The sequence below is a fragment of the Furipterus horrens genome, unplaced genomic scaffold (assembly GCF_987537825.1).
Source record: "Furipterus horrens unplaced genomic scaffold, mFurHor1.1.pri manual_scaffold_2, whole genome shotgun sequence".
NCBI classification, from domain to species: Eukaryota; Metazoa; Chordata; class Mammalia; order Chiroptera; family Furipteridae; genus Furipterus; species Furipterus horrens.
In genome coordinates this window covers 170,724,829-170,745,942 of record NW_028327172.1, presented here as the reverse complement: position 1 = coordinate 170,745,942, position 21,114 = coordinate 170,724,829, and positions in this window count along the sequence as shown.

The following is a 21,114-nucleotide window of genomic DNA, read 5'->3' as shown; positions in this document are numbered from 1 at the left end:
GTTATTTCTCAAAGGAAGGTTCACAGCCTCCAGTTTTCCCTCTTCCTTTGGACTGAACGATTTGGACCATGCAGAAGAAGACAAATGTTTAGGGGGTAATAAAGCCACAAGATGAAGGATCTTGGGTCCTTGAACGACATCATGGGGCAAAGCCACATACTTCCGGGGTGTTACAGAAGAAAAAAAAACTAAACCTTTATGTTGTTTGAGTCACTGTAGTTTGGGGTTTCTTCATGAAAGCAGTTCAATTTGAGTACCTACTTACACTCAAAGTGATTAATTCAACATATGTTCCATTATCCTCCTTCTCTCTGCCATTGTGCTGTCTAGTGGGGAATACAAAAGATGAAAAAGCATTATTTTTGCCCTCAAGGAGCTTAAAAAGTAGTAAAACAAAAGATACTTGCAGAAAGAACTCCCAAGCAAGGAGGACACAGTAGTGCTTTGGGGAAGGAGGAGAGCACAACATCCCGTCAGTCTCTCAAACTGCCAACCAACAGCACTTCTTGAGCACCCAGTAGGGTGTGAAGCTTATTTTCACTCCTCTTTCCTGCCTGTTTTATACTCTTTCTTCCCTCACTAGATGTCTAGAGAGGTCATGCTGCTACAGGACTCCCTTCAAGAGCCCCATCAGTTTCAGATGGTACCTTATATCCATATTCCCACCAAAGTATGTTTGTCCAGTGTCCTTGTTCCTTGGGTTCTTCTATTTGGATGATCTAAAAAGAGTCGACATGAGCCCAGGCATTAAAGGTGTAATGGATTGCTTCTTCTCTAATAATAACAGCTAACATTTAGTGAACACTTACTGTTCTGAGATGTTTATATGTAACTCATTTAAAATTCACAACAGTCCCATGAGGAAGGTACTGTTAATAAGAAAACTAAGGCTCAGGGAGGTTTCGAAACTTACCTAAACAGACAGAGCAAATAGGTAGTCAGTATTTGAACCAGGCAGTCTGACTCCTGAGCTTCTAGACTCTGTGCTTATAAGCATCACATTGTACAGCTCTTAAGATTTTATCTGTCACTTTTGGAAAATAAGACCTTTGAATACTAAGCGGTGCAATTGTAGAAGTTAAGGCTGCTTTGGTAGAACCATTAGGAAAGAGAATTTGGTTTGAAAAGGTCCTCATATCAGATCTTGTAGATAAGAACCTATAAATTATGTGCCAAACCAAGCCCACTGTCCTCTTACAAAGTTAAGTGAAGACTCTCACGGAGATAAAAAACAGCTTTTTTCATCTCAAGAGCTTACTACCTGAAGGATATCTGCAGAATTTCTGTCTGTTTGGTGATGATCTGGTGATTCGTCAAAGAATAAGAGGACTCCTATAAATGGAAGAGACTCTATTTAGGTACCATTCTATGGGATGTTTGTGTTTCCCAAAGTTAGAGGAGCATTTTTCTCACCTCCTCCTCACTCTGCTCATGAGGGAAGAATTCCCTCCCTAGGATTACAGGGATGGTCAAACACACAACACCTGACAATGGATAGATGAGATCACAACAGTTTATCAGTCATATAGGCAAAGCCAAGGGGGTAACAGGAAGAACATTGCATGCCACCTGGACGGTTGCCTTGAAAACAGAATGGAAAAGCACGGGTGTGGGAGGCAGGCTTTGCTGTAGCAAGTGGGTAAGGTGATCCCTGGCTCCTGTGGAAAGATGCAATTCTCATTTTAATAATCCTACATGAAACTGAAGCCTGTTACTGAGGGATAAGCAAGCACTGTGCCTGGTCACTGTGATAAAGAGGGTTGCTTGGCCAGGGGGCTTTGTCCACATACTGGGAAAAGACAGGTTGCGGGTGGCCATGCAAGGCCCTCGCAGTCTCAGGAGTCAGCAGCACGTGACAGGAAATCTCAGTTTCAGGCCTTAGACCACAAGAAAGGAGGGAAGTCACAGGGGGATGGGAAGATGTGTTCACATACACACCCATAATCACATTGAATCATCTGGTGAGAAAGCTACTCCCTCTCCAGGTCTTATTCAGTCCTCAGGTTTTGTCAAGAAGGATGTCAGGGGTTAGTGCCAATGAGCATCTACTACCTCTCTAAGACTTATTAATCTCCCTTTCTAACAAGCCCAGTACCTACTTCTTGAACAGCTAATACTGTCTTGCCAGAATTAAAAAATATTATCTCCTTTTCATTGCATTAATACTTGTTGTTGACCTTCCACTTCTACTAGGTGATACTGATTTTCCCATTGTATGATAGTTGCTTTTTGAAATAAATATGTTAAAAATTCAAGCATTAAAAATATTATATAAATAATGCTACAGACAATAGTACAGATAGAAGTAAAACTATTAAACAAAGCACTAACATTTTGGAAATTCTTCTATAATGAATAGAGTGATCCATTCCCTCTGAGTACAGTGCGAATGATTCTTAACATTAACTGAATCCATCAAGTTGGGTATTAACACTCTCTGAAGAAGTTAACTTTTTAATTTTCTATGCTTACTTTTATTCAATGTATTGAGTAAAAATATAAAAATATTTTTGTATTTTCTCTGCTTCCTGATTTTGTTTCTTTATTTATTTCACTTTATTTTTATTGTTGATGTTATTACATATATTCCTCTATATTCCCCCCTCTTTACCCCATCACCCAGCCCCTACCACCTTCCCTCTCTGACGAAGTTATTTGTAATTCAGGACACTCAAAGACTAAAGACCACAAGAATGTTTAGTTGCAAAAATCAGAACCCATACTACAGAATCAGATTATAGTTCAAACTTTGTAGCTAGATAGGCTTGGGTTCAAATGCTACTCACTTGCTGGGTTACTTTGGGAGAACACCTTAGCCTATCTGAACCAATTTTATCATCTATAAAATGAGAATTACACCTCATTTGAAGAGATGTTGTGGATATTAGAATGAATTCTTGAAAAGTACCTCACAGCCATAAATCCCTTAGAGTTGATAAATGCAGTCAATCACCCAAAGCTTGGGGTTTAAAGTGGTTCACTGCTTAGACTTTAGTTGACATCAAGTGCTTCACTCTCTGTAATTCTCTGATTTGCTGGCACAGGAACATGACATGCAAGGGCCCTGTAGAAAGCAATCATCTCCTTTGCTAATGCTTTCTAACAAAATGCCTCTTAGAAATATGCCTACTCTTAGGTATAGTTACAATGAGAGTATTTCTATCAACCAACCTGGCTACGAATAGGGAGAAAATCTATCTCCTGGGCCTTTATCTGTTATGAACAATGGGCCAAAACTTGAAGCTTCTGCAAAGCCCATAAGAAGGTTTGAGACTGGAAAAAAATGTGTTGGTACCTACACACAAAAATAAAAATCTTATTAAATCAAAATTGATAAAAGTTAGTTAACTAGCTACAAAATGTAATGTTATACTATAATGGACTCAATGTTAGTCCCAAAGATAACCATATTCTAATCTCTAGTAGCCTATAAATATTACCTTATTTAGAAAAAAAAGGTCTTTGTAGATATGAGTAAGAAAGATTTTGAGAGGAGGAGAGAACCCTAAATAATCAGGTGGGCTTTAAATGCCATCACAGTTGTCCTTATAAAGAGAGATAAAAGTAGATTACATACCCAGTGAAGAAAGCAATGTGAAAATAGTGACAAAGTGGCCACAAGCCAAGAAATGCTGGCAGCCTCTGGAACCAAAAGAGTCAAGGAATAGATTCTGCCCTAGAGCCTTCAAAGGCATCATGACCCTGCCAACACCTTGGTTTTAACCCCCCTGAAACAGATTTAGGGTTTCTGGCCTCCACAGCTGTGAGAGAATGCATGTCTACTGTTCTGAGTCATTCGGTTTGTTATGGCAACTACAGAAAACCAATGCATATGCCAATTTCTCATCTGCACCTCAACTCTCATATAAGCAATAATAAAATTTATATCTTAAGATCATGATTTTTTAACAGCACTCAACTTTCTAAAAGTCCTTTTATAAATTTTATTGTAAAATGCTCAAACTCGCTGACTCCATCTTGTTCAATCCTGCTTTGTTCCCATGACCCTCAGGCTTCTAGTTTCTGCTAGTCTTGCATAAAGACATGCTCATCACTGGAGGAATTTTGCTTGCAGCTTGAAGAGATAAGGGAGGTATGAATTATTTATCAAAGCTGTGCAGGAACCTCATGACCAGATTCACATAAACTATTACAAACTTCCTTGAACCCCTGCTGACAACCAAATGTCAGAGGTGGTCAATCACTTCTTACCCCTCCCATTTTCCCTTTCTTTGGCATTAAAAAAAAAAAAGCCTAAACTTTGTACTTTCATTAAATGGAATTGAGGATTAGGTCTCCCATCTTCTCAGTGGATGCCTTCCTGATCAGTAAATATTTTCTTCAAACTCTGATGTTTTGAGTTTCAGCCTTTTAAGCATTGGGCACACAACTTTCAAGAGGTTACAATATCAAAACTGGATGTATGCTAATATGTTTGATATGGTGAAAAAGGGGGTTCCTAGGAATTTGAGCATCTGAAATGTTCCTAGATTTGTGAGTCCTGAGACACTCCCTAATTATTCAGAAATACTTCAGTGACATCTCCTAGAATAAGTAATTGGAACAAAACGCTAATTTACTGAACTATAGATCCCTTTCCCTCCTTCTCAAATACCAAAACAGGGAAATCAAGCACATGGCTAGAAAAAATTAATAAATGTACTTTGGATAAGAATGACATCTTTTGTCCAGCTTCATTTATTAACTAGTTTTCTTATGAAGACTCTGTTCAAGTTATAAAATTCATGTAGGTAATCACAATTAGAACAGTTTGGGTTTGGTCTGTAATTTAGAATGTGTGTTTGTTTTCCGCAAGCTAGTGTTCTCTTCAGGATTGGAAGATTTAATGATTTCTCTGGAATGATTAGAAGACAAAATAATTGAATAGGAGAGGCAGAGCAATGTTACAAGAACACCCTGGATGAGCAGTCTGAGAACTCAAGTGCACTTGTTTGTGTGGGCTCAGCACAGACTCGCCCTGCCTGAACACCGTCCTCATCCGCAAACCAAGGGGTTGGCAGTCTAGTCTTTAAGGATACCTTTCCCTTCAAAGACTCTGACTCTGGTGCCTCAGAAACCAGTTTGACATTACCTCGGGCTGATTTTCCCTGTCTTACACTTTCGTGTTAATCTTGAAATTTTTGACAATGATCTATATTACCCTTTAAAATCAGAAAACAAGAGGAGTCAAGGAGGCACCTCAAATTGCTTTCAATTTGTATTTATGTTCTAAAATAGAAGTCTGGGCCCTGGTTTCTTTGCTCAGGTGCTTACTTACCATCAAAGTCCCCATCTTGGCATCGACTGAGTCCCAGTGTCGCTGACAAAGAGCCTGTCTGCACAAGTGAGTTCTCCTCTTTATTCTGCATTGCTCCTCTGTCTCTAGTCATTAGGACTACAAAGGGAACCTTACAGTATGGCTTATTAAAGTCTTTATCTGTCGTGATGAACCTGAGTGAGCCAGTGCTGAAAGACAGGTTCTAACAAAACTTGCCATTTATAGAGCAACATCTTTTTAACTGAGACTAATTTAATTCTTAGTTTTCCTTTGACTTGTGAAATGATGGCCTGAGGAAATTTTCTTTGACTCTGGGTGAATTCTAAATAACTACAAATCTTTATTATTCTTATCCAGCCCTTGCATGTGATCACTTATTCAGGTAGAGACTAATCTGCAACTTTGTCAGCTTATATCTGGAGAAAGGTAATTTACTTTTCTAAAAGGTTTCAGTTTTATCATCGCAAGCACCATTAGGTTCACGTTTGAATGTAATTAGGGTAAGGTTCACCCAGCTAATAATTCAAAACCCACGTATTCAGCTTTGTCCTTTCTCTTTCTTTCTTCTCACCTACCTAGGTAGTTGAGAAACATAAACCACCAGACATATTCAAAAGCTGTCACAGATCATTGTCTAGCATAAACTACTCCTAAAAGTACTGTTGCCATGGGGACAGATTCTTATCATACCGTTCTTTTCAACTAAAGCCTAACTGGAATAATTTTAGCAGTGGATAGCAAAATCTGTTTATTAGAAGTTGTTATTAATTTGGGCAAACAAATTTCTGTGAGTTTAAAGCAACTGTGAATTACACAAATCCATGTTGGCTAGATGTTTTGTTTTGTTTGTTTAATCTGTTTCTAGACTATATTCACTATGTGAGTTATTTCCTTCCAAAGCTAATTACTAAAGGAAGTAGGGCAGGGTGAAAAGAGAAACAGCCAGGAAATAGGAAAAATATATAGGTTAAGCACTTTTCTTGGGATCAGAGAAATCTCCATCATGTAACGTTTTTTACCCCACTCTAAGAAGAAGAATTTCACTAACTTAAGAGAGGTGCTTCAGAAGAGAACTGGATTTTTCAGTCAATAAAGCATGACTGACAGCCTTCGGTTCCTGCAGCTGTAAGTGAGGCCTTGGACCAGCTCTCTGGATTCCAGGCTGCACTCAGGCATTTGGGGGGCTCTGAGCAAAAGCCTCAGGGGTATCTGGGGTCCCCACCCTCCAACATTAACCTACATAAAGTTTTGCTAGAAAGAGGTAGGAACTCAGCGGTTTTATTATTTGTTTAAGAAGAATTGAAGAAAAAGACTGGTTAATGGTAGTTGTAATAACAAAATGTGTTATTTTTACTTTTTATGATGCTTGTCCCCATCAATACCTTACATCGGCATCCATCAATTCCAATCCTCACAACACTACAGGAGAGGGAATATTATTTCCTTTTAACAGAAGAGACTGATGACCCCTGTCTCCTGCCACATATAGTCCCTTTCCCTTCTCATATTCTATTCAGAATGTCACAAGCTATAGATAAGTGAATTAAAAGTAACCCATCTCCATGACCAGCACCTCTATTTCCCCATATAGTTTTCCATATATACATGCGTTTGTGTGTGTGTGTGTGTGTGTGTGTGTGTGTAATTTTTCTCCTTCTCTCTTTCAAGAAACTTAGGATATATCCCCCTAGGACTGACCCAGAGATCCATTGCCTAGATTAATTCCCCTAAGTATAAATCACTGACCTAAAAACAGACCCTGCATACAGATTCTAATTTATTTAGCACTTATTCATTCCAGAAAGACATGAGAAATATAGGCCTCTGTATGGATATATAGATATATAGAAATATATTAAAATAGATATAGATACATAGAGAAAGAAGTAAAGATACAGCTCTATAGATTTAGATATATAAATGATCTGCTTCCAAATGCTATTTAAACATTCCTCCTTATACACACACATACACAAAACCCTCTAATACGTGGCTATGACATGAGATACCATCTCTTAAAATGCCATCTCTTTTCCAGATTAAAATTGCCATCAGCTCTGCAGTCCAGAAAACTTCATCTATGAATTGGCCACCACTAGATCATAAAATAACAGTTAGAAATGTGAATGGCCTGAAACTCCTCCCTAGCTCTAACAACAATGTACTCTGAAAGCCAAGTCAAATTTCAGAATGGAAATAAACCAACCAAACAAACAATAAAAGGTAAATCAATTCACTTTTTATGACATTTGTTATCAATGGTTCAGAAACAACAAATGCATAATCATGGCACCTTTAAATCTGGAAGGGTTATTAATGATATTGAAGACAGTCCCTTCAACTTACAGATAAGGAAACTGAGGACAAAAGAAGTAAAGTGCCTTGCTCAAGGTCACACCACTAGTAAGGGGCAAAGCCAAATTCAAATCTTGTACAGAGTTCTTTAAAAACCCACAAAAATGCTACCTCCTAGCTCCAGAATCATGTAAAATTACTGTAAACTTCAGTTCTGTGAAACATTCAACCAAGGTAGTCTTTCTTCTGCCAGCTGGTTGAATTTTATGAAGCACCCAAATAATATGAATTGTGTTTATTATAGGTCATCACAATATGCATGAGGTTAATTCAGTGTTTTCCCCAGGAACACCCCTTTCATGAGGCTTTGTCCACCCCCTTTACTTTTCAAGTCTTAAACCTTCTAGATCTAGTTGCCTGTGTCATAATAGAAGCTGACTTTACTGAATATACTCAGATTAAGTTTGGCAAAGCCACGAGTTAAGTGCCAGTTTTAACATTTTTAATAGTCAATTCAAAAATAGCTTAAACACAGACCTTCAAATGGGAAACATTGATATTTTACAGCATCTACTTTTAAATTTTTTAATTGTATTTCTCCATTGCCATTTTGTTCCTTTATACCCACCTCTTCCCCACAGTCACCACACTGTTGACCATATGTCCATGAGTCCTTTTTCCTTTTGCTCAGTCCCTCCCCCCACCCTAGCTGTCAGCCTGCTCTCCATCCATGAGTCTGTCTGTTTTCCTTGTTAGTTCAGTTTGTTCATCATTAGATTCCAGGTATGAGTGTAATCATATGGTATTTGTCTTTCTCTGACTGGCTTATTTCACTTAGCATCATGTTTTCCAGGTCTATCCATACTGCAGCAAAGGGTAAAAATTTATTTTATTTTTTTTCATGACTGAACAGTATTCTATTGTGCAACAAAAACTATAATCTTGAAATTGTACCTTGATGTAAAAATATGAAATCAGAGAGAGTAACACAAAATTATCTATTTCATAATAATCTATTTAAATCAATTATGTTAAATTGTATCTGTTTTGAGGGGACGACACCCAACTAGGAAAACCTGTTTTTAGACCTAGCTCCACCACTAATAAACATGTGAATCTGGATAATCAAATCCTCCATGGACCTCCTGGTGGGTTTTTTTCTGTACATGAAGGGAAAAGATGACTCTGGCTGATGCTCTCTCAATTTCAATCCAGCCCTATAATGCTGTGTCTTGTGATTACTCCATACTGTGAAGAAAAAATAGAGAGGAATCTTATATGTATTCAAATGCTCAAATGCAAAACCCAACTCTAAGCCTGAATCTCAAATTTTTTCCCCCCTATGGTAATGTAATTTTTGTGTTGAATAAAATCTATACCCCCTTTGTCACAAACAGTAGGTGTATATGCCCAAATAGTACAACAAGCCACTAGAAAAATAAACTGTGTGTCAGGAGAGCTACCCGCCCTCAGGAGAGTATAACAAATGGTCTTTCTCCATTATTAGTTGCACTGCTTTTTGAATTAAAGCCCTCACATGACTCCATTAGTATCCCTGAGGAACCTGTTAGCTAGCACACAAAGTCCAAGCCCCCTTCTTTCACCTAATCAATCAAAATGTTGGCTAGAGCAGGGGAGGGACAGGATGTCCTATTCAGCCCAGGCTTCCATAACAAATTACCATAGACTTTATGACTAAACAACAAAAATGTATATTCTTACAGCTCTGGAGGCTGGGAAGTCCAAGATCAAGGTACTGGTCAATTTGGTTTCTGGTGAGAGTCCTTTTTCTGGCTTACAAACAGCTGCCTTTTCACTGAGTCCTCATGCGGCCTTCCCTCAAAGCATGTGCATAGTGAGAGGCAGGTCTCTCTCTTTCCTCCTCTCCTTATAAAACCACTAATCCAATTGGATTAGGACTGCCACCTGACCTCTTTTAACCTTAATTGCCTCCCCAAAGCCCTATCTCCAAATGCATTGCTTAGGGCTTCAACATACAAATTTTGGCAGGACACAATTCAGCCCATAACAGGAAAAACCGGCAATTTTAAAAAACTCTCCAGGTTATTCTTTTGCACTCTAGTATTTGAGAACCTCTGACTGATGATGCTCCAGAAAGAATTAATTTACCTTTAAATACCAAATTTTGAGATCACACCTTCTTTCAGATTTTTAGACCATAATGAATTTTTAAAAATTGAAAGAGCAAGAGAGAAACAGGAAAGACAGTGACAGCAACAGGGATAGAGAGAGCATATACCAAGTTTAAATGAGACTTATATCAAGCTTGTATTTTAAAAACTTATGAACAAATGAAAGAGCCTACAGTGATGCGACTACATCAAGGGGACACGGGAACCACCTGAAAGAACTCCTGTGGCCAAAGCTGGTACAATTTAAGCAACCAAATGGGTAAGTAGTGTTGGATTAGAACCCAAAGTGTAAAGTAAATATCCATGAGTCCATACTAACATAAATAAGTGATAATAAATAAGGACTAAACAAATCTCCCATGTAGAATAATTTTAAAATAATTTATCTAGATATTTCACACCCTCAAGTTGGTGAAGCATAACTCCCCACCCCTTATGTGTGGGAAACACATAGTGACTTTCTTCCATATTATGGAAAAGGTGAAAAGAGAAGTACCTTTACCATGAAGAAACCTGACAAACACCACTTCATCTACATTGAAGTCAATAGCAACACTGATAAGCCATGTTGATAGTATGTACCCTTGATACAATGTGATGAAAATGGCACCTTACCTGTGTGGCCTGCTGACAGCCATGGGCCTAGTCTAATCATAAGAAAAAAATCAGATATATTCCAACTGAAGGACATTCTACAAAATATCTTACTCCTTTAAACTTCCCAGATCCCAAGAAACTGTCGCAACCAAGAGGAGCCTAAAGAAACATGGTAAAATGTAATGTGCTATCCTGGATGGAAACCTAGAACAAGGAAACAAAAAACAGTTAAGAAAAGCAGAGACAATCTAAATAAAGTGTGGACTTTTAGTTAATAATAATATGTTAATATAGGTTCATTAATTATAACAATTGTACCAAACTAATATAAGATGCTAATAATAGGAGAAACTGTGTGTGGGAATATATATGAGAATCCTCTGTAGTATCTTCACAATTTCTCTATAAAATTTGTTCTAAAAATATTTTATTTTTAAAGTGATTTAAATAAATCAGACTCAAAATGTAAAAAAGTTTTAAGAATAATTTAATTAATAATCTTGCCTAATTCTTAGAAAGCTGTTTGAATAGGACTAATGTAAGAATTATATATAAGGAAGGAAAAAATAAACCTTTAAGGGAAAAAAATCTGTAATGTCTCCAGAATATGAAAAGCGGGAAAGCATAATAAATTGTGAGAATCAGATAAAAATATTTCCTTTATATTAGAGAGTATATTGTAAGCACATTTAAAATTATCAAGGCAAAACATTATTTTGTTGATATCTGTCTTCTAAAGAGTTCACAATATTTGAGCGTCAATTAAAAAATGATGCATGTGAATCTTTAGTGAAGCGAATTTACTGCCTATGAACTAACTGCAGGATATTGGGCAAGTTCCTTGAGGACAGATTCAGAACCTAGGTCCTTCTCTACATAGTAGTCTCAGTAATAGGACCTATACCATAGAGTTCTTATGAGGAACAAATTAAGATTTTATTTATAAAGTGCTTAATGCAGAATCTAAAACATTAGTAAATACTTAATATATATTTTCTAGTGATGGTAAGAGCTTGGAGCCAGACTTTTGAAACCTGAATTCACCACTTAACTCACCGCTTGATCCTGAGCGGGACATTCACCTCCTGTCCTTCAGCTTCCCCTTCAGGATGACACTAACTACCTGTGCAGAGGGTTGCTGGGGGGATTCCGTGAGTTCCTCTGTGAAGCATAAGGATGAGTTTTTGCACATAATATGGGCAACATGAATGCTAGCTTGTATTAAGAATAAGAAAACCTCACAACAGTCCAATTAGGCTTTTATAAATTATTCTATGACTTTTAAGTAAATTGAGACTCAAAAAGTATAAGTAGCTGCCCAAGTTCACTTAACTAACAAACTCCACGATTTGAAATTCAAACACACAATTTCTGATTCTAATCTCACTCTGTGAGGTCTCCCTAAGCTCCAGTAAAAATTGCCTCCTTGGACACTCAAGGAATGACTCTTGGCTAATTGACATAATTGTACTACCATAGCTAATGATGTCCCTTAGCCCTTTGCAAATCAGTGAAGATGAATTTCCTGAGAAATTTCTGAGCTGTGGGAAAATAGGCAAAATTCTTGTCACTTTGGATTACCTTTGTCAGAATACTTCAACCATAGCACTAAGTAAATTATGTTTATTAACAGAAAATAAGTCTCAGATTTGAATATGAGTATAGGAAATGCAGAGAAAACTTCACTGGTCCTTGAATCACACTTCATCTTTTAAAGACAAATTGAGAACTTTCACATACAAAATGAATAGTCAAGATGCATTTATGTAATAAGACTTTCCTGTGTCAAAATGCAGATGAGAAAACACCACCGCAGAGCTGAACTGCTCATCCAGTTCTGACTCCAAATCCCTCGTCTGTCCACCACTCCCACCAATGCATGCTGCCACCAGAGGTCACTTGCAATGGTTCTGGAAGAGAGAAAAAGGGAGAGAGGAGGGACTGGTGAAAAAGCACTAAAATGCACAGGCACATAGGGTTAGGCCTGGCTTTAGGATTTATTGGTATATCTCTGAATGGGAACAGTGGTTCACATTTTCATAGACCCCAAAGTTCACATCTGAAAAAACAATCACTAAGGCCAAACAAATCCTTAATATTTAGCCTTATCTTTCTATTCTCTTTTGGCTTGGTTTCCATGGCAACCTCTGTTTATGGGGAAATTTTGTGTGTATTTGCTGAAGGGAGGTGATTGCTTTTGCTCAACCTAGCCGAGAAAAAGCAGTCTAAGAGAGGTCCTTTAGAAGAGGAAATCTTGTTTTATTTTGTGGGAATTCTTAGACCAAAGTCTTTAAAATTAACTGTTAATTTATCAAGCTCAGTGATAAGCAGTAGGTGAAACATAAATTAAAATTAATTATTAGAAGAGAAAAGGAATACGAGGGAAAAGGAGAGAAACAAAGAGGGAGAGAAGAGGAGAGGGAGGGTGGGGGTGGGGAAGGAGGAAGGGAATAAACACAACTGTGCTGTGTGGATATTCTCAGAGGACCCTCGCTAATTCTAGCCGTTTTCACTGCTGGCCTGCATACTCCCAGGGCATTGGTTGAGTTCCCACCCTCTCTCCCCCTTTCACATCCTTCTGCAGTTTGACCTCTGCTCCTGTCCCTGCAGTGAAGGGACAGGCTGGCAGACTTGCAGGACACCCCTGTCCCACACCATCATCACCCTCTGGTCGGCAGTCCCACAGATCCAGAAACTCTGCCTTCCCGCGTCAGGTGCCTCCCGATCTCAGGCTGAGGCCTTTCTCCACATGGAGGGGGATTGCTCTGCCTGTGAGCAGGACATCTGAAAAGTACAGGGAGTATAATATCACCCCAGAGGTACCCCTCGATCAATGAGGGGCTGGCATCTGTGGGTAAAACCTGTTTGATACAAGCCTTGGTGGAACACTTCTGAGGGGCACTCTACACGTTCCTCAGATGGACAGACCCCAGTGGGAATAAGCTCAGTTGTCCAAAGCCTCAGTCATCTCACGTGCCTACCCTTGTGGAGCTCCTCCCTTTCTTTGTGCTGCTTTTCCTCCTTTCTTGCTTGTGTTTCACAGACTTGGTTTCCAATTAAACAGTTGCTCCCAAGTACTCATGTCAAAGCCTGCCTTTAAGTGCATAGAGCCTAGGATACTAAGGTACCCCCTTATTGGTTTCAACATATCTGGAAAATAATATTAATATCTAAAATAATATTAATCATTGTTAATAATAAAAGCAAAAATAAGTAATATTTTTGAGGTTTGCCACTGCCCCAATTCCTCATTCTGGGATCTGTCAGGGAAATAGAACCTCCCTGGGTTTTCAAGTTAGAGGAGTTTTACTGCAGGAATCAAAGGTCAGGAAAGCTGCATCCAGAAGCACATGAGTCTCAGTAATCACCTGGAAACCACTGCAAATGTTTCTACTGCATCCATCCAGACATTAGCTTACAACTGCCGTCCACTGGAGAGAAGCAGTTTTTCTTTTCTTCCACCTTTCAGACTTTGGGCAGACTTGAAGAGTCTCATCCAGAAATGTAAGAGGAAAAGTATTCTTAAAAATAGGCTCCCAGGTCTGTGCCTTGAAATGCATATGGGAATGCAGACAAGGAGGTGGCCATGCTCTCCAGAATGCCCTGGAGAGGCCACAGCTGACCGTGGGCAGTGCGGGGTAAACACCAACGGACACTCTTACTACCCAATTTCTTCTCCTTTAGTCTCCATGAAGACTAACACATATCACATCATTTGATGTAATATGATTAAGCAGAGAGTTTGCAGTTAACTGCATAAATCAGACTATTATAACAAACCTGTGCTAAACTTATATACCAGTTGCCTTGGCTTCTCCGATGTCCCTACCTAGGGCTCTCAGCTAAGTATTTACAAAACATCTCAGCATTTACGAAACATCTTCCAAATCTGAGATCATTTTCACATCCCTGTCCCACTGTGGCCACCGTCACCACTAATGCCTGCATCCTGCTCCTTCTCCCGGTTCTCTTAAGTTAAACGAGGATAGAAAGTATATACTTGTGCATATTCCTTAAATCAGCAGTCCCCAACCTTTTTGACACCAGGAACCAGTTATGTGGAAGACAGGGGGAGGGGGAGCTGGAGGCAGAGATTAGGTGAGCTGATGTGATGGAGGTGCCTCACACACCCTAGGCTCGGTTGGAAGTTGCTCTGTCCAGCAGAGACTTCATGACCACGGCGGAATAAACTTTTACCCAGGACATTTCATTATGTCTGGGGGAAGGAAGGCGACTGCTCTCTCTCGTGGAGAACAGCAGCTAAACCTTCATCCCTCATGTCTTTTATTGAGGAGGATACATACGAGAGATACAAGGTCAAAATTCATAAATTGTCAATAGCATTCAGGCGTTTGACAGTAACAGATTACACATACCAATTCAGGGGTCACAGTGACCAGTTAGTGTCAGGGTCTATAAAACATCTTGACCAGGTGCAAGGTTTCATATACTCCTTGCTGGAGATTGTTCATGTTACATTAATGATAAAGAAAGCAGAGCAAGTTCTAAAGCATAATGAGCATAATGAGCATCCTTTGATCTAATTCCCATGGCAACCCTCTGAGTGGTTGTCAGTTATGTTCGTCACACAGCCTTATGTTGAGACTTAAAGACAAGCGCGGCCAGAATGCTGGCAGCAGTCATGCTCAGGCCTGGGCTACAGTTCCCTAACCCAGGAGGAGTGGTTGCCCACAGCTGCACTTGCAACCCAGTTCCCAACAGGTCAAGGACTGGTACCAGTCAGTGGCCTAGAGGTTGGGGGCCCCTGCCTTAAATCATCTAATAAGAGTTGACTCTACAAGCTTTACTGCAAGGGGCCCACCTGCAATGGGTGGGAAACTGCAACTTTCAATATTATCTAGAGAACAGATCATTGCTTCTAACCCATTGAAACCTGGCTTTTCCTTTGTTTCATCCATGGCACATGCCACCCCCGGGCACCCTTCCAGTTCCTTCCTTTCCTCTTTTCCTCTGGTTTGCCTTCATTGCACTTTCTTGGTCCCCTCCCATCTCTGGCCTTACTTCCTGGCCTTAGCTGCCCCTCTTTCTTCTCATTTGCTTACTCCATTCAAGGCTTCACCCAAACTTTTCTACCTTCATCTCTGCAGAGGTTCTTACCTCTTAAGGGCATAGCAGATCACCTTGAAAGTCTGAGAGACCTAAAGACCCTCAACTGAGGAACATGCACATGATATGCAGTGGGGGTGGGGTGTAAATTTTTTATTACATTTTCTTTTTTGTCTCTACTGAGTATACAACCCTGCCCTAGCCCTCCCTGGCTGTGATAATCAGCCACCTCCAATCAGGAAGCTTAGATTTCTTGCTGCATCTGTTTCTGTGGTCTGGATGCTGAGTTGAAGACGAGATCCCTGCCAGTGGCTGACACAGCAGAGTGAGGCCATGATGGACCATTGGGTCAGAGGCCAGATGGAGGCTGAGGGGACAGAAGCCAATGGGGTAAGAGACCTCAAGTCAGCAAGGACAGGATGGTCACTGCTGCCTGGGACCATCCCTGAGCCAGGAGACAGAACTATGAAGTCACCTGCATCAGAATTCAGAATCCAAGGCCAACAGAACACAGAGCAGCTGGGCCAGAGGTCCTAATTCTGAATAACAGTGGCTGCCAGCCAGAATAACACAAGACCCCCAGGAGGCCTCAGCCCCCTTCCTCATCCCCTGCTCGCCGCCTTAGTGAGAGAAACAGGAGGAGACGGAGACTCTCAGAGAGCTTGGGCTTGTATCCCAGGAGCCAAGTAATTTTGGGAAGGGTCTCTCTACATTACTCAGTTTGGCTATGTTTAAATCAGACTGGGCCTTTAATTAGTTTTCCCACTTACTAGTATTATATATGAACGCTCAAGAGAGAAAAACCAATTAGTAATGGACTACATTAACATATTAAGTTTTTTCTGCACAACCAATTTGGTGTGTGAGTAGCATTTTTTTTACTGAAACACACACATTTGCATTTCTTTTCATAACTTCCAGCATCTCTGAGGGAGAAGACTTCTATATTTATACCTTCAGAAATACCAATCATTGGTAGAGTTTCACTACTGTTAATATATTATACTCAATCCTTGTGTATAATTTATATTTTGCAACCACTAGTTAACTTAGAGGTTCTGAAGGCAGCCTGAAACTCAGTGCATGTGCACTGAGTCTCCCTAAAGTCAGCTCCCATCTCACCTTGCTCTTGCTGTCATGACCCTCTCATTTCTGTGTTCCAGTTCTTGCTCAAGGAATCAAAGGTACTGATCTACATTCTTCCCTTTCTTAATCATTCTCAACTGTACCTAATGCCAAATCCTGCTATTTTTTTCTTTTTCAGTGGATCTAGGTTTCACCCTTATCTCCACCCCCCCCCCCCAATTTACGTTATTATTGCACAAAGGTATTGCAAATCAAGATACAAGCTTCTCCTTATCACCTCGGTCTCTGGGCCCTTTAGTCGTTCACCAGTGCCCTTGACAATTCTTTTTAAAGGTGTGGTTTCATTGTGTCTTTCCCCTGCTCAAGGTTTATCTTTTTCTTGACCTGGACTTTTCCTGAACTCCAGGTATATATTTACAATTGCTTCTGGATCCTCTACATAGACATTGCCAAAGTTAAAAAAAAATTTTTTTTAAACCCAAATCATTATCTCCACTGCCTCACCCAGTCCTCTACCACCTTCCTGCTCCTCCACCTCCAATCCATATCCCAATTCATCACACCAGGAGCTGCCTGGTCATCAGTTTGGAGCCATCAGTCTTCTCTAAGTCTTCCTTCTCTCAAGTCACCAAATTTAACAGATCACCAAATTATGCTGATTATTTAAACAAAATGTCCTGAGTATTTCAGTCTTTATGTTTCTACCTTCCTATTATACTTCCTATAATTTCTCCTGCCTTTCATCTCAGCTTTTCAATTGATTCTTCACAATGCCTGCAGAATTTTCTTCCTAAATGACATATCATGTCATTTGCCTGCTGAAATATTTAGTCTTTTCCATCAAGTAAATCCCAGTGTTCTTAGCCTGATATTAGCTACACTCTTATCCTTTCTTGCCCCTGCCTGACAGCTTCATCTTCAAGTACCTTTCCTCTGACACCCCATGCTCCACTCTTCCAACTAGAGTTGTCAGAATTAGCAAACAAAAACACAGAATGTCCAATGTTCAGAATATATTTATACAAAAATGTTATTCCTTGACTAGGTGTTTTTCTCTTATATTGCAATATTGTTCCATGCAGCCTTTTCCAATTGTGCCCTACCTTTACAAATCTATTCAATCTTATTTTTCATGATTGTTTGTGTCAGTTGAAATTCTTCACACTACTCTCTCATTGTTTGATCTCTGACTCCATCCTGTAGACCTCCTACCACCAACAGAAAATATCTAGACCTTCCCTCCTGGGATATGGACATTATCTAAAGCCCTGTAGTGAAGTGAACTCATTTCCCTCTCCTCTCCCCTAAGATGCTCTTTATGAGGAGAGAGATCTTTGTGAGGAAACTCAGCAGGAGAGGGATGAGAGGCAGAAAAGCTTTCACAGTATAATAATGTCAAGGTATTCATTTTCAAGAAACAGGGTAAACAATCCCCTTATACAAGGGACACAGATTTCTTTTGGAGGGGCATGGTGGAAAATGGACCTTTTTAGTGGCAAGGTTAGTTTCTTTAGATACTTAATAAGGAATAGTAGAAGCCATTTTTCTCCACCTTGCCTGGGGACAGGGTAGAAAAGAAGCCAACAGCCTGGACTTGTCTGAATGAAGATCCTGTACCCATATAGTCTTTGTATTATAATAGTTAAGCACCCCCATCCCTATGCCATTTATAGAAAGTTCAGGAGCACTGGCTTGGTTAAGAGTTCAGATACTGATGGGAAGCTAAAGTTTGTAAACAGCAAGGTGATGACACAGTACCCAAAACTAGATTAATGTTAGGAATAAAACCAATCAACAAACAAAATACACTGTAATTTTTTTAGAATTGCTACTTCCAGTTCATTGTTTTAAAATATGTTAGAAATAGTTTTATTAAAAGTTGAAACATTGCAATATTTTAAAAACAGTTTTACAGAACAAGTAAAGTAAAGGTTCTCTCTCACTTATTACTAAAACCCAGTGTATGACAAACTGTTACCCAGCTTGGATAACAGAGTTTGAAAATGTTTTTAATTCTGCACATGTCTTACAAGAATAATTACTCTTGCCACAGCAAGCAACATTGAGCTCTGTGTTTGAGAAAAATTTGGTTTGTTTAACTTCTTTGAAACAAACTGAAGAAGACAAAAGAAGAAAATACCTCTCGAAGTAACTCTTCTGCACAGTTATTATTTTTTTGTAACTTAAACAAGTGAGGATAATAAAACTTGGAAGAAAAAGTATTTAAAAATACTTTTGGTTAACATTTATTTATACTGCAAGTACTGAATATAAACATACCTAATATCCACATTTTGATTTTTCAATAGCAGAAACATTCCTAAAATTTATCTCTTGAACATAATTGCTGAAGTCATTTTTGGAGTTATATAGTTTATTTAGTTTCCTAATAAAGAATTTCAGACTGCTCAAACACCAATGGTTGACAGGTCCTGGGGAGGAATGAGTTTATAGAAGTGCCAACTAGATGGTATTATAAGATACACATTCCCAGGACCAGTAACATTAGCAAACAGGCAGGAATAGTCTATTGCACGTTATGTTCTGGCATTAACGCTCAGCTGCCGAAGCTGATCACATGAAACAGGTTCCTTTGCAGAAAAATGCTTTGAAGCATGAAGGATTCGCTGAAGAAAAACAGATGTCCAAATGCAGTACCTATATTCGTCAACCACAGCAAAAAGAAAAAGAAATGTATAAACGAAGATTTTTACCCCAAAGAAACATACTTAGCTTTTATTGTTGTTTCGTTTCACTCTTGAGCGTCATTATTAAATACTCATATGTAAATTATTTTGGCTCAAGGGAAGCCTGCTGATTCCACTATATTCTGAGTTCTCCTGTAAGTGCCCATCTTAAGTTCCATTCTCCAGGTCAGTGGGACAGGTCAAAACTCTGATGACAACGTCCTCTGGACAACATAACTTCTTGGACAAGACTTGTTTAAATTCCATGCTATGAAAGATTGTATCCACTAGAATATGAGCTACATGAGGTGACAAATATTTTTAAATCATTTTGTTCATTGATGTAGTCCCAGCACCTAAGGTACTTGGCACTTAGTAAGTACTTAATAAATATTTTTGAATAAATTCATAACAAAGTATAAGCAGAATATACAAAAAAGAAGTTTTCCTTAATGTAACACCTTGATATTAAAGCCATGGGCACTGAAATATGTCCCAGACTTCCTTTACAAAATTTTGTGCAAACCAGGACCTTATCCAAATAGCAAGTTATGTGACATAGGCCCAGTCATTTTACAGAATAGACTGATAAATGTTGTTTAATATGTAAATAAAAAATAGTACAATGTGGAAACACATCCAAGGAAACCAAGAGAGCCTCTAGATATGTTAATTAAGCTGCCAGATATATTAGGAAATGTGTTAGATATCTGGATTACAGTTTGGGTTCTTAAAGTATAATTCAAAACTAATGTAACAAAAGAGGCCATTTTCCAGGTTCTCCTTAACTTAAGCTCTGCCCCAAGCCTGGAATTATAAAAACACTTTTTTTTTATTTTTGCTATAAAAGAGGTAAAATCAAAAAAGGTATCTTTTAATTTTACAGCTAGAAGGAATATCTATTGAATCCTCTAATTTTACAGAAAATAAAATTAAGGTTTAAGCTGTTAAAAACATGTTTGAGATCTCAAAGATACTCAATGGCAGAGCTGGGACAAAAATCATAGCCTCCCAGGAGCTCTGTTTTTCACCTATGAATGTTGTGAAGAAAGGAATCGTGATATGTGCACTTCTTGTCTATACCAAAGACCAGATGTACTGAATATTTGCAACAGTGTAGAAGACTAGACTAGCTTCTCAAGACAGGAAGACAGCACTTGAAGAACATGCTCTTTTAGCATACTACCTGACAGTCCTAGTCTGAAATAATTTAATAAGTTTCAAAAACAAAAACAAAAAATAAACAAAAAAAACTACCTTAAGTATTGTACCAAGCCACTCTGTCCGGAAGAAGAAAGCAAGGTATTTCTTGATTCCCAAAGTGGTGGTATATAATGAAAATTAAAAGACAAGGACAAGTGTGTGATCGTCTTTTGTGAATTAAATTTATTATTTTAAACTTTTTAAGAAAAAATATTTTTAATTCTGTCTTTCAAAGTTATTGTGCCATATTGTCTTGAGGAAATCTGTCTTATTTAGCCTAACAAATGTGTAAGATATGATTGACTTTGGGACTAAATAACTGTTTTCTTTAAAATAGGAGATTCATACAAATTTGACTTTAAATTATAATAATTCTGCTCAATAAAATGAAAAATATTATGTATCCTACATTTTATTATAAATACTTTGATATAAATGATGGTAATCCTAGAAAAGTGTTTCATTAAGATCAAAGCAAAAAGAAGAAAGGAAAGAGTCAGCAAGATGCCATTTCTCAGATTTACTAAAAATTAAACTTAAAATACTTACTGACAGCATGTGCAGACACCAACCACCGAAATGATCAATGTCACCATAACTGCTGTTAAACAAATCACCGAAATTTGTAATGTGTCTCCTTTTAGGTAAAGAAGTCAACTTTCTCACATCTGGCCCCAGGGTAGCCCTCATCACAGCTGTAAAAATAATACAAGAAGAATAAAACAAGGTGAAAAATGCAAGACTTTTA